The following is a 14927-nucleotide window of genomic DNA, read 5'->3' as shown; positions in this document are numbered from 1 at the left end:
ACATTACCCTTTTATAATATACCCCCTCCAATGCACCATCTCAGTGCCCACCAAAAGCGTTTCACTTCCCCAAATTTTCCCATATTGAATTAAACAGAGTACAAGGTTTCCTCCCATTTATGACTCAGACTATTCATAACCTAACCCCTGCTATTTACCTAATGTCACAGAGAAGAATATGATAGAAGCTCTTGTTTCAAAGAACACATGATAAATAAGGCAGACATATAAATAATTTTAATACATGGTCATGCATATAATGGTGTAAGTAGGATAACAAAGCTGGGATGCAGACCTGAGGAAGGAAAGCCACTCAGTTTGGAGGATCAAGAAAGCTTTATGAAGGAGACTCCTCCTTTTTCAGATTTGATAGGAGCCAATTATATACAAAAGTAGAAGGAGACTGTTTGAAGAATGAAGGATATGCAATTGCATGCTCACCACTATAGGTAGGTATAGGAAAATAAATATTTGAGTGCTTCCTACAAAATATTATAGAAAGATTAGATAAACTTTGAATGTGGTTTCAATTTCTGACCCTCCTTCTTACCCTGTGGTTTTAGGCAAATTATTGACACTCTCCAATCTTCAGTTCCCTCACTTGTAAATTGCAGAAACATTACCTTCAGAATCAGATTACAGTAAGCATAAATAAAACAATGAATGCAAACTCATAGTAAATGCTTACTACCTAATAAGCCCCCACTTCTATTCTTGTCGTGAGATAAAAGAACACAGAGTACAATATCTTTTAGGGAGTAACTACTCTTCAGGTCTCCACAGGTAAGCTCTAGAAGTCCAGGGTGTCAGACTCCTTTCTGGTGGGATGTCATTTCCTATGAAGGTCGCTGTTTCCCTTGACCATTATTCCCAATTTTTTAGGGAAACTACTGGCAAAGTTATGCTAAGGATAAAGTCAAACTCTGCCTGACTTTCTTCAGGGTCTAGAATCTGGAAGTCAGCCCAAAGTCAGGAAAGCCAACAGTGTCTTTCCTGGTCATTAGGTCTATCAACTCGCTGCATATAGTACAAGCTCCATTAAGGAGCTGTGTGAAATCTACAAGAGAAATAAAACAACAGCCTGGATGACAGTGGTAGCAGCTCTGAAGATAATAGGACCACATTCTTAGGGGAGAAAAACAACCTTAAAAGTTAAGTCACTTTCTCACTTAGGTATCTACTCATTATTCACACCAAAATATACTTAGCAAAGGAAACACAAGGCAGCCCTTCACTGCAGTGAATGGATTCTAACTTTATACAGGATGCCAATTTTCTGACAGCTATGGAGTTGCTCTTGGAACTTGTTCTTCTTGGGAATCAGACTGATGTCTCTTGGTCATGGTTGGTTAGCCCTGATGGTTAGGGGACTACAATAACAAGGTTATCATGGGTTTGATGCCAGTGAGGTCCAGTCAACCATGGCTTGTCCCTTCACATTCACTCCACAGGCATTTTCTAAACATTTATTAGGTGCCAGATCATGTACAAGGCAATAAACAGAAGGAAAAGGGCCTTGTTCTGACTCTGAAGGCACTCACAACTTAAAGGAAAGACAGCAATGATGGTAAAGTAACAGAATAAGTCATCAGTGAACAAATAATGAAAGTGCTCTGATGGTAGCATGGAGGAGCAGGCCCAGAGCTTTGGCAGTTGTTGGGAAATGGTAGCATCCTTGGGGAGGCTGAATTAACTGTACAGCGAGGAAACAATGGGCCTCACCAGCTTTCCAGGTCATTCACACTCACTCAGAGATGTTTGTTGCTAAGAATGGCACAGCCCACCTGCGAAAAATGTACGAACAGCATCCTGGAAGAGCTGTGGCTAATTCCACAATCTTCTGTGGTTACACCATGTAACAAACCAGGAATTCCACCTAAAATCAGTACCAGGTGAGCAAACCTCAAAATCTGGAGTGAAAAGTCCCAAATAGGCTTTAGCCCAGGCCAGAAGTTCCAAAGACCCATCAGGGTTAATGAGGTTAGCGAGGGTCAGTGCAGGTCCCTAAGCTGATCCCCAAGAGCACCACAGATGTAGAAATCTATGTCCTGTCACCTGTAGCCATGGAGGAAAACAGCCAATGTCTACAAGGTGAGAAATTATGAATAGGTCAATGCAAATTGACTACTCCTGAAAAAAATACAATCTCAAAGTGTGTATCATGCAAATATTCGATACACAGTGCAGTGCAGTATTATAGTACTAATCTTACTGCAGTGCTCTGGCCAAATTACCCTGCTGAATTTCTAATATTTGCAATAGGGTGTCCTTCACCTTTTACAAAGAAGAGCACTGAGTCATGAGCATAGGATGACTTCCACGAGACTCTGTCATAGATCAAAAGTAAGGGCAGAAATATCGCCAGTGAATATAGTGGCCCAAGAGTAAGGAGACAATAGCCCCGTCCTTGTCAGTTGGCTGATAGGAGGATGGGAGGATCCTGGAATCTGGATCCAGACAGTCTTTGCATCTAATTCTAGCTCTGCCACTTACCGACTGTGTAACCTAGTGCAAGTTAACTGAAGATCCCCTTGCCTCAGTTCTTTACTTATAAAATAGAAATCATAATTCTACCCCCACTGGATGGTTGGGAGGGTTATATAGGAGATTGGATGGATGCAAAATATGTCAGATAACAAACAGCAGAAATCAAAAGGCACCAGTGGACTTCCCTTGTTTTGCTTGCATCTGAAAAATGTGTACTGCCTCCCCAGATATGTAAAGCTTTGAGGTCCTGAGTGGTAGACCTAGAAATTCAAAGTGAATATTTGAGGTATCACTTTATTCTGATATTCAGAAGATTTCTTTAGAAGAGCCTCGCCAGGTGATTGGGCGAGCATTAGGGATTTGCCTTACATTGCTCCTTCTAACCCCTGGTCTTCCAAAACAGAGGAGGGTTGCGCAAACTGACATATTATATGTTATAGAAACAGTCAGCTCATATTCAGGCTGAAGAGCCTGCCTATAGACAGAACTTTGTTTACAATCCCTGCATGTTAACTGTTGCCATTTAGCAAGCCTGGGTGCTGTAATTATTACCTGAAGCAAATAACATAGTCAGCACTTCATAAGAAATGCAAACTCCTCACCCTTCCTTTGGTTCTCAGAGCAATACCATTAATTATGATAAATTCTTCTGATATTCATGTGACTGCAGTAGGTAATTTCTTAGGTATCCCTCTGCAATTTGATCAATCATTGTCCACTTAGCAAAAATTAAGGCCAAGACTCCGTGGCTGAATTTCACCACTCATTATGCTTCATACAGGGAAGCTAATTCCTTTCTTAAATATATATTGAATGGTTTTTAAAAGGTATTTTTTAGCAGTGGATGTTTTCAGGACGTCATTTATGTCGTTCCCAATGCACAGAACTCTTAGGAATTTTAGCAGCCATCCTACCTTTCAAACACATGAGAAAGATAAATTTCTTGTAAGAGCCCTGGAACTTCCAGATTCAGTGTCTTTGAATTCTTTTATACAATGTTCAGTTATCATCTCCACCACATTGTTGAATTATCCATTGCCTTCCTCTTATTCACAACTCATTTAATGAACTGGACGAGGTTGATTCTCATTCATTGAAAATCTGCAAAAGTATTAGGGTGTTGATTGCTTCTCTTCATGAACTTAAATTCTCAGAATAGATGCATCACAAGAAGGAGGGATGGAGCAGAAGTATCTTCACATAGAAAAGTCACATGACATTAGGACATCAGGAAGAACTTCCTAGGGAAATTTGTCTGGTTCCTTCTTTTCTTCCCACCCTTCTGCAGATTCAAACACTTCAATTTGCCCCTGGAAAAAATGGCTGACAACTCTCCAGAGTAACATGGCCATGTAAAGGAGCCTCCTTGCTTATCAAATCTGCACTTAAAGTTGGAGAAATCTTAAGGTTTCCAGGGTACAATAATTTCTCAGTAAGCATTTGTAGAGTGGTGTTCCAGCACTGAATAAGGCACTGCTGACACTAAGCAAGTGTGGAGTATGGCCCACAGAGGAGCATGTAGACTGTTGAGCAATGACACTTGTGCTCCTGAAATGAAACATAAAGATGACAATCCCCACAGCTCTGGGATTGAAAATAGCTTCTCCATGTGATCAGGGAAGGAGGAAGTCATGGGTCTGGAGAAATCAGTGAGGATTCATAAAGAAGGTGAAATTAGAGCTGCAGCCTGAAGAATTCTTGCTGGAGCAGGGCAGCTGGGTGAAATGGATATTATGGAATATCATAGGAGCATGAAAATCAGTAGGTAGGTGAGAAGAGTGGCTCATGAAATGCTGCTTCTGGAACCAGTGACAAGGTCGCCTGCTCTGGGATAGAGGTCTGACTGGAGAGTATAATTTTGTACGGGATTGCTGAAGACAAACTTACAATGCTCATGCTCTTCCAAACCTAGGATGTAGCCCAAGACAAATATTGCAATTTGAAGGAGAAGGGGTGGGAACTTCCTATTATTAAATAAGGCAGGTGTTCTGATAACAACTGGATAGAAGCATCTCACAACTAGAAAGCACAAAGGACACTGGCTACTTAGCAAGAGAAAACAAAAAGATTACTAGGCTTTTAAGACTCTGAAACCCAAACTTTTCATTTTGTAGTTGAGGCTGGGCCTTGGGCCCTTCAGTGACTTATTTAGGACATACAGTCGGCTAGTGGCTGAGAACTGTTTTCTAATTCTCAGACCAGGACTCTTTATGTTTTCTCTCCTCAATACCCTCAACTCACTCCAACTTGCTCTTCTCTCCCATAAGAAGGAAAGTCTCCCTAAAGGTCATTTACTGAGGCTGTGCCCTCATGCAAAGGCCTCCTCCATCTCAGGTTAAGATTGTGCCATATTCTGAGATCTAGCTCCAATGTCACCTCCTTAAATAGGACTTGCTGATTCTGGGAACCAGCCATGGTGCTGTCCCTCTGCTGACCTCACAAAGCCAACTACCTGTAGCTCTGATTGCTCTGGTTCTAGTCATGTCCTGTTCCTAGTCACTCATATACTTGTCTCATCTTTGGGATTACAGATCTTCCCAGGATGAGAACTTTGTGCTGTTCATCTTGGTTCCCCCTCTCCATTCAGCACAGTGTCTTCACACAATAGGGTCCCTAAATACTTAATGAATATGTGGAACTATTCTAATGAATGAATTTATGTCCATCAGTAGCTATTAAACACAAGGTACCTGAGCCACAAGTAACATGGCAAAGTATAAAATATAGCTAAGGATGAGGCCTCTGAAATGCATTTCAGAGCATTTCCTAGGAGAGGTAGTCCGAAATATAATAATTATTGTTACTGTTATTGCCTACAATGTGCTAGACACTCTGTGACTTGGAGCATTACAAATTTATGGGCATCCTGCCTATAACAGAGCTTCCAGTTGAGACAAGATATCTTGTCCTCAAGACTCACTCTGTGCTGGCAGGTCTGATGGATTTGCCAAGCTAAGCTGGACTTGGTGGGAAGTGAAACAATTTGTCAAACTCTAAGGGGCTATGAGCATGAATGTGAATGCGAGTGGAAGTTTAATATTGTCTGGAATGTGAATCCAAAACTTCTAGCCAATGCCAGACAAACCAGAAAGGAAATAGCCTAAGGATACTGAAGTGGGCAACACAAATTCCTGTGCCATTGGCTCTGGTTAAAGATTGACAGGAGAGAAGATTGACATCCTTGATTTATAGACAGGGATATTGCCAGGTTCCCGTAGAAATGGGCCCCAGCCTCAAATTAAAGCAGTTATTTATAGGGATGAAAGGGGAATTGAATCACTAGCCCTTGGCCTCTGTTCTGAAGTTTCAGTGCTTGGGGGAAATGTATGCTGAACCAGCAAGTACAGTGAATGGGAGCATAGCGCATAAGGGCAAACTGGAATGCCTACTGATAAAATAGCCATGGTACCGGGGTCTCTGTCCTCAAGGAGATTGTCACCAGCAACAGAGGCTGAGCTCATGAATGAAGAATAAAATCTGAAATAATGTGAAAATGCACTTGGAGTAGAGGGAAACTGGAATTAATCTATGTGATCTAGACAAGGATTTGAGGATGGTGATGTGCTGACTGGGAATGATGCAGGAACCCTGGAACTTTCACAGTCTGTCCACTGTCTGCCTACCTCAGGCACCTAGTAAGTGTGAGCGCTTTCCAGACTGGTCCTTCACATTGTGTTTCCCAGCATCATGATGTTAATTCATCAGAATCTTTGCCTAATCCTCCCTAGATTAGTACTGTGGTTAGAATGTGAGGATGGCTTATTAACATGCCTCTGTCAACCCCAGTCAGCAAAAAGAAATAATAATAGATAATATTTATGAGATATTTCCTCTTTGATGAACATTGTTCTCAACTTTTCACATATACTAATTTGTGTAATTCTCATAAAGCTGCCAAGAGGTAGAGAATACAATTATCTCCCATTTTACTGATGAGAAAACTGAGACACAGAGAGGTTAAATAACATGGTTGAGGTTGCACAGGTGGTCAGTGAGGGAGCAGGGATCCTAGTCCAGGTGGTCTACTCCAGATCTTTCTCCCTGAAACTGTACAACATACACTTGCCAGAGCCGGGACTGCCAGGGGATGCCATGGTCCCCGAGGAAGATGTGTTCATGGCACACTCTCATGGACATCTACAGAGACTGGGCAACTGATTCACTGAAGCCTAATCCAATATAATCAACACTTCAATCTTCGTGCCAAGGTCAGACCTCTTTTTCTGCCCTGACTCTGTGGCAGGTGGTCTTCTCACCATTTGGGAAGACAGGGTAGTCCACTGCTTCTGTCCTTTTGCTCGGTTTCCTACTTGACTATACAGGGGCTTGGGCAGGGAGGAGGGAAAAGAGAGGAACTGCAAACTCATAAGCACAGAAAAGTTCTTATCTCATTGAATACTTAAGGTGGCAGATATCTAAGCTGATTTTTAGCCTGTGGCCGTCTTCCTGGGTCCTGAGAGCCTCTCCTGCTGTGGCCCTACACTCAGTTCCCAACACGACTATGTGCATTCTATACCTCCAGCTGCTGCTCCCTCCTTAGCCCAGGTGTACAGTATTGTCCACTCCACACTGGGTATTCCTGTTGGAATCTAAGTGCCTTCAGCGTCCCCTAGGGCAGGGTTTTAAATAATCCCAGACTGACTCTCCAGCTGTGAGGCCTACAGTCTTGTTCATAATCCCAGAGCAGCTGCTGCCTCTCTCCTTTACCCACAGCAGCTCACCAGCCCTCCGCTCTGGCCCTCTAGGTTTTCTAAGAGTGAATCAGGCATTCGTCCTCCATAACCTGTAACTGCACAAAACATACTGGAGCTGCTGGGCATGGGCTGGCAGGAGATTTCCCAGCACTCGCGTGGCCATCTCAAAGTTTCTCCCCACCAAAACCTTCCAAAGATTTGACTCCTTTCAAATGGCTCCGTCGGTGAGAAGAATTCAAGGGTCACACCACCTTTGCAGAGAAACTCAACTTGGTACCTGCCTCAGAGTGCACTGGCATCTCACTTTGACAATTCTGTTTCATCTTGGTGCTTAAGTCAAAAGTTCCAATACAGCATCATTTATTGAGCATTTATTATGTGTCAGGCACAATTATAAGTGTTCTGGATGTACTACCTAAATTAAGCTTCAAATTAATTCTATTGTGTGTTACCAATATCCATATTTTAAAGATGAGGAGACTGAGACTTACATTCTAAATACGGTTTAGTACAAAGTATAAGCTCTTAGCCATTTCAAGCAAAGGACCTGGACTTCTACATTTGCTATCTGCACCATTTTACTCTGAAATTTTACTTTCATTCCTCCCAACTCCATTAAAACAACTTTTTTGAAAGCACCAAGCACTCCCTCACCACCAGATCTCTTCATCCAATATAATTGAGCACTCCTGTTTTCTGGAAACACTTTCTTCTCTAGGATTCCAGGACCACACACTCTTCTGATTTGCTTCCCACCCTACTGGCTGCTTTTTCTCATTTGCCCCATTGCTACTTCTTCAACTGGACTCTACTTGGTCTTTGTTGTTGTTGTTGTTGTTGTTTTAAAGAGAACTAGGTGTCTCTCTTTTTTAATTATTATTTATTTATTTATTTGGTTTCACCGGGTCTCTTAGTTGTGGCATGCAGAGTCTTAGTTGCAGCATGCATGTGGGATCTAGTTCCCTGAGCAGGGATTGAACCCAGGCCCCCTGCTTTGGGAGTGCAGAGTCTTAATCACTGTGCCACCAGGGAAGTCCCTCGCCTCTACTTGTTGAAATGGCCTAAACCTCAGTCCTGGATCTCTTCCCTTCTTTATTTACATTCTCTCCTCAGTGCTCAGAGTGCTGCCTTTAAATGCCATGCTGATGCCGAGGACTCCCATATCTAAACCTCCACCCTGACCTCTCTAAGAACTAGATTTGTACATTTTCACTTGGAGATCTTAATACGTATATTAAACAGAGTTTGTCTAATATGGAGTTTTTGAAAACCTATCCCTATCCAAATATCTTCTTCCTGCCTCCCACCCAGTTTTTCTCATTAAAAAAAAAATTGCATCACAGTGCATCAATCCAAATACTATTGTTACATCCTCCACAAAAACACTGTGACTTCCATCTCCACATTTCCTCCATCATCAAATCCAATTGGTTTTATTTTCAAAGTATATCTCAGTCCTCTCCAACTTCATGGTCATCACTCTAATCCAATCCACCGTCTTTTTTTCTCCAGATTACTGTGATAGACTTCAAATAATCTCCCTAATTTACTTTTGTGTTATTACAACTCTTCACATGGCAGCAAAGGTGAATTACAGACCAAATTGCATTATTCTTTGAATTAAAACTTCTCAACATTTTTGCATTGCACTTAGATTAAAAAAGCCAAACTTGGTTCCATAGCTTACTTCTTTTTCCTTTTCAGCCCAAAGTCTTCATTTTGCTAACTATGCTTCCATTCCACTGTCTATCTTTTATTTCTGAGTATACCAAACCCTTTCCCACCACTGGAAACTTACGTTTGCTGCACATAATCCTTGAAACACTCTTCCTCAAGCTTTATGCAGTACTGGTACATTCTTCCTCAAAGGCCAACTTGGATAGCACCTTCTCAAAAAGGCCGTTGCTGACCATCTTGTTTGAAATGGTTTCTCCACTTGTTTTCTATCTCATCTCTCTCTTTTTGGCTTTCCTAATATGACCACCATCTATAAATAAATAAAATATTGTTTATCCATGAGTTTGTCTAATTGTTGGTCACCTCCACTGGTAAGTAAGCTTTAGGGGAATACGAACCTTATCTATTTTTTTCATTGCTATAGTCACATAATCTCTCATACAGTAAGTAGTCAATAAATATTTTTGATTGACTGGATGAATGAGTGAATGAAGAGATGCATGTCCGAAGGGATAAAGTAATGAATCATGATATGTGAATCGATTGAATACACTATCAAGTGGGCAACATATCAAGTCCTTGAATAAAATTGGACAAAAATGGATATCCTACAAAATATGAAATGGAAAAGTCGATCCTGTTTTCAACTGACCCCCAACTTTTCTACATATAGGTTGGCACCTGAAACCACAATATTCTCTTTTAAGGGTTCAGGGGGAAGGCACAGAGAGTGGCACTCCGGACATCTGATGAACCTGAGGCAGCCTCGGATGATGGCAGTTGGAGGGAAATGCCCTTTCCATGAGAAAAAAAATCTCCAGTAGGCCTTTAGGATCCTGCATGATCGCAACCCTGTAGACTCCACTTGGAAGATTTTAATCTGAGAAAAATGGTTTAATACATAACATGCTGTGAGCATATTTGTTCTGGAGCAGATTGAGCTCAAGTCAGATACTCCTCATGTAGAAATCCAACTGATTAATAAACAGCCACAAAATTTGGCTCTTTCTCTACAATACACTTAGGAAAATGGATGAATTTTATTATTCTACTTATTATATTTTATCAGCAAAAGTAAAAAAAAAAAAAAAAGCAGTGATTTCTCCAATCCCTCCTAAGCTGTAAAAGGAGAAAGGCAGAATGATTATATATTGCTGGAAAGAGATGCAATTGTAGAGAATTATAAATCATATTCTTTTGTTTGGTTGGCATTTTTTATTTATTTGTGTTTATGCAAAGAGCAGGAAATTTACCATAATTTACGTTCTGTAACCTGCAGTATATGTGACAGGAGAAAAAATAATCTATTAGCAAAAATGTGTTTTTCCTTTCTGGGCCGAAAGCAAAATAACACCAGATTGAAATATTCATCTATTTCTCCTGCCAGGTTTATTCCTTTTAGTGACAGTCCTCTACCCTTAAGAAACAAACAAAAACTCTTAGGGATTTTCTCAAAAGGTATTGGTCAAAATACAAAGCTTTGTCTTCTGGCCTGCTCTTTACAGATCATTAATAACTCTAGTGATGCACTTCTTTCTGAGGAGGAAAAAGATTACTTCTCTCAGGTTTGGTTTTGCTTGTAAAATAAAATGTGAGTGACCAAATATATTTTTCACAGACTCTAAGAGGGGAAAAATATGGCTAGGAAGTACATCTACAGCATTATATGCACCCATGGTAGGAACACTGTGTAGGGGAGAACTCTTCAAGTGGGTTTGCATATGCTCTGCCTTCTGAAACCACATTTAACGGCAGAATTCAAGTCTGTAAAGGAATAATGCTTGAGTGTATGATAAGGTTTTGTGATCATTTTCTCTGTATCCATTCAGAGCAAGTCAAGATGATATATATTTAAATGTTAGTATAAAATCTTTAATCTAGGCAATCAGAAAGTCATTTATATGCTGAGGGTCATAAGATGTGACATTGTGTTCCTAGGGGAATCTCGATATCATGATCCTTTCCATACAATTTTAGTTTTGTGTTACATAACCAATCCCATACTTAAGGGCAAACACAAAACAAGTAAACCCACATGTCTCTTTGTGTGTGATATATACAGTTACATAAAAAGATGCACTGAAATATTTATGCATACAAGTGGTAAAGATACAGATAATAAATAAGGGATAGAAATATTTGATATTTTATGACTATTTTTTAGAGCAGTTTCAGTTTCACAGGAAAATTAAAGAAAAAGTACAAAGATTTCCCATATGCCTCTTTCCTCCACACATGCATCCCCTTCATTACCAACTTCCTCCACAACTGATAAACCAACATTGACACATCATTATCACCCAAGTCCATGGTTTACATTACAGCTCACTCTTGTTTTTTTACCTGTGGGTCAGACAAATATATAGTGATATGTATCCACCATTATAGTATCATACAGAGTATTGTCATTGCCCTAAAAATCCTCTGTACTTTGCCTACCCACCAACCTCTGGCAACCATTGACTTTTTACTGTCTCCGTAGTTTGCCCTTTCCAGAATGTCATCTAGTTGGCATCATACAATATGTAGCTTTTTCAGGTTGGCTTCCTTCACTTAGTAATATGCATTTCAGTTTCTCCATGCCTTTTCATGGTTTAAGAGTTTATTTCCTTTCAATACTGAATAATATTCCACTGTCTGGATGTACCACAGTTTGTTTATCCATTCACCTACTGAGGACATCTTTGGTGCTTCCAAACTTGGCAGTTATGAATAAAATAAAGTTACTATAAACATCTATGTGCAAGTTTTCATGTGGACACAAGTTCTCAACCCCTTTGGGTAAATACCGAGAACCACAATTGTTGGATCATACTGTAAACTGCCAAACTGTCTTCCAAAGTAGCTGTACCATTTGGCATTCAAACCAGCAATCATTGAGAGTTCCTGTTGCTACACATCTTCACCGGCATTTGGTGTTGTCAGTGTTCCTCACTGTAATTTTCATTCTATTTCCCTGATGACATATGATGTGGAGCATCTTTTCATATGCTTATTTTTGTGTTTGCCGTCTGTATATCTTCTATGGTGACATGCCTATTAAGGTCTTGGCTCACTTTTTAAATTGGGTTCTTTGTTTTCTTATTGTTAAGTTTTAAATGTTCTTTGTATATTTTGGATAACAATCTTTTATCAGATGTGTCTTAGTAATATTTTATTCCAGTCTGTGGCTTATCTTCTCATTCTCTTGATATTGTCTTTCACTCAGTAGAAGATTTTAATTTTAATGAAGTCCAGATTTTCAATTATTTCTTTCATGGATTGATCACAGCTTTAGTACTGTACCTAAAAAAGCATCAACCTACCCAAAATTATCTATTTTTTTTTCCTTTCCTTTGTTATCTTCTAGGAGCTTTATAGTTTTATGTTTTACATATAGGTCTCTGATCCATGTTGAGTTTAATTTTGTGAAAAGTGTAAGTCTGTGTCTAGATTCATTTCTTTGACATATGAATGTCCAGTTGTGCCAGTATCATTTGTCAAAGAGAGACTATCTTTGCTCCATTCACTGCTTTTGTTCCTTTGTCAAAGATCAGTTGATTATACTTACACGGGTTTATGCTTCTGTGGGTTTATTTCTGGACTCTCTGTTCTGTTCCATTGATCTATTTTTCTGTTCTTTTGCCAATACCGCACTGTCTGATTACTGTAGCTTTATTGTAAATCTTGAACTCAGGTAACATCAGTCCTCCAATTTCGTCTTTCTCCTTCAATATTATGTTGGCTATTCTGGGTCTTTTGCCTCTCCATAGACAATTTAGAATTAGTTTGTCAACACCATAAAATAACTTGGTGGAATTTTGACTGGGACTGCATTTTATACATAGGTCAAGTTGGGAAGAACTGATCTTAACAATAATGTCTTCCTATCCATGACATGGATTATTTAGGTCTTCTTTGATTTTGTTCATCAGACTTTCATAGTTTCCCTCGTCTAGATTTTGTACATATTTTGTGAGATTAGCACCTATTTCATTTTTCAGGTGATGATGTAGATGGTATTTTTTTTTTTAATTTTACATCCCACTTGTTCATTGCTGGTATACAGGGATGTGGCTGTCTTTTGTACATTAACCTTGAATCCTGCAACCTTGTTATAATTGCTTACTAGTTCCAGTTTGTTTTTTTCTTTTGTCAACCCTTTTGGATTTTCTAAATAGACAATCACATCATCTGTGAAAAGTGACAGTTTTATGTCTTCCTTCCCAATCTGTATGCTTTTTATTTCTTTTTCTTGCTTTATTGCACTACCTAGAACTTCCAGCTCAGTGTTGTAAAGAAGTGTCAAGAGGGGACATCCTTATCTTGTACCTGATCTTAGTGGCAAAGCTTCACGTTTCTGACCATTAAATACGAGATATTAACAATGAGAGAACAGTTCAGTAAATCAGAATGACAACCCATGGTTCCCTACTTTGGGCAGCCCCATCTTACCACATTGGTGGGCTATGCTTAAGAACCAAATTACTGAAAGGCAAGGGTGGATTTACAGCTTATTACTTAAAGTTCATATGTATACACTTGAGATCATGGAAGTAGGAAGATGCAATATGCAGACTTCAAAAGAGCCTGATGCCATGATGAAAACTGGTAGAAAGAGTTTAAATGGCCATATCATTTAAAGAGAGGCAAGGCCCATTGGTATAGCACACACTAAGATACTTGCCCCTCCCACAAAGTCACTGAGGGATAGACAATATGGCTGATGGTCTTCATATCCACCACAGGCAAGACCAGTATCCTGGGAGACATGAATGCCCAACTGGGCCACTTCCTCAACATCATGGCCTTTCAGTCTCTTGAATTCATCCTCTCCAATGACATTTTCCATTCCATTCATGCTACCCATTCCTATAGTTACATCCCAGAACTTGTTATCATCCATAATTGTTCTACCTCAAAATCTCCCATCCTTCTCTTACTATTCATGTTCTTCAAATTGAGAATTTCAGTCTGTTAACCATATACTTTCACCTAATCCATCATCTCTCTGTTTTCTTCTCTTTTTATCAATGTTAGGTTACTCCTTTGTTATCCATTTCAGATTGCATGGTCTACGTTTTTAATAATATTCTTACCAATGCCCTTAAACACTCTTTTTCTCTTTTTAAATCATTTATTCTCTGAAGGGCTTAGTCTTTTGAAAACCAAAACCAGGAAGACTCCTTTGTTCCTACTCTTCCATAAGCTCTCTTGAGGTAATGTTTGAATTGGGAAAAAGAGAGAAAAGAAGAGCACTTACTGAAAGGAAAAACAAAGTTGGATAATATTTCAAAGAGAATATCTGGCCATATGAATATTTTAAGGGTTAATTTTGCTAATTAATGGGAAGGAGAAGTTCAGCTCACTCTCAGATAATGTAAAACTAATCGTAAGTCTCCCCTCATCAAGGGCCCAAGGAATAGGGTGAAGGCTTCTGATTAGTAAGACAATGATGCCCATCTCTTCTCTTGATATTTACACTTCAAGATGTCACATCTGACTCCCATCACCAAGGAAATATAGACGGCTTAACCTTCACTCCTCTTATACATACTTCTAAGCATCCTGTCATCTGTGACTTATTTTTTGTCTTTAGGGCTTCCCTAGACAATTGTTTACTTTCTTATAATTTTGTCTAAGAGTGACAGATTGTATATGCATATGAGGATGGGGTAAACTGAGGGAGTGAAAAATGTTCCCAAACCCAGCCACCCCTTAGGATGAATCCTGGCTCTGCATTTCCACCCCAGCACCCCCTAGCAGTTGCAGCTGCAGAAATGACCATGTATGCAGGTGATGGTGTTGAACAAACCTGACATTCATCCTCTGCTGGGCTTTGACAAAGCACATTAATTTCTCAGCGTAAGTAGTCTTTTTCTGGAAGTTAATGAGAGATGATGATTGTCTTCAAAAATAGAAACAGATACAAGGGCAATGTCCTAAGTTACCAGTAAGAACTAGCAGCAAATCCTTAGTTCTGACTCCAAATCCTTTTTCAATTTTTCCACCAGGTGATCCAATCTGTCCACCCTCGCTGACCATCAACTGCAGATCATTGCATTGTTCTGTAGCAGAGTCAGTGCCCAT

This window comes from Orcinus orca, chromosome 8, assembly GCF_937001465.1.
Source record: "Orcinus orca chromosome 8, mOrcOrc1.1, whole genome shotgun sequence".
NCBI classification, from domain to species: Eukaryota; Metazoa; Chordata; class Mammalia; order Artiodactyla; family Delphinidae; genus Orcinus; species Orcinus orca.
The sequence above is the reverse complement of the archived record's forward strand: the minus strand, read 5'-3'. Positions refer to the sequence as shown.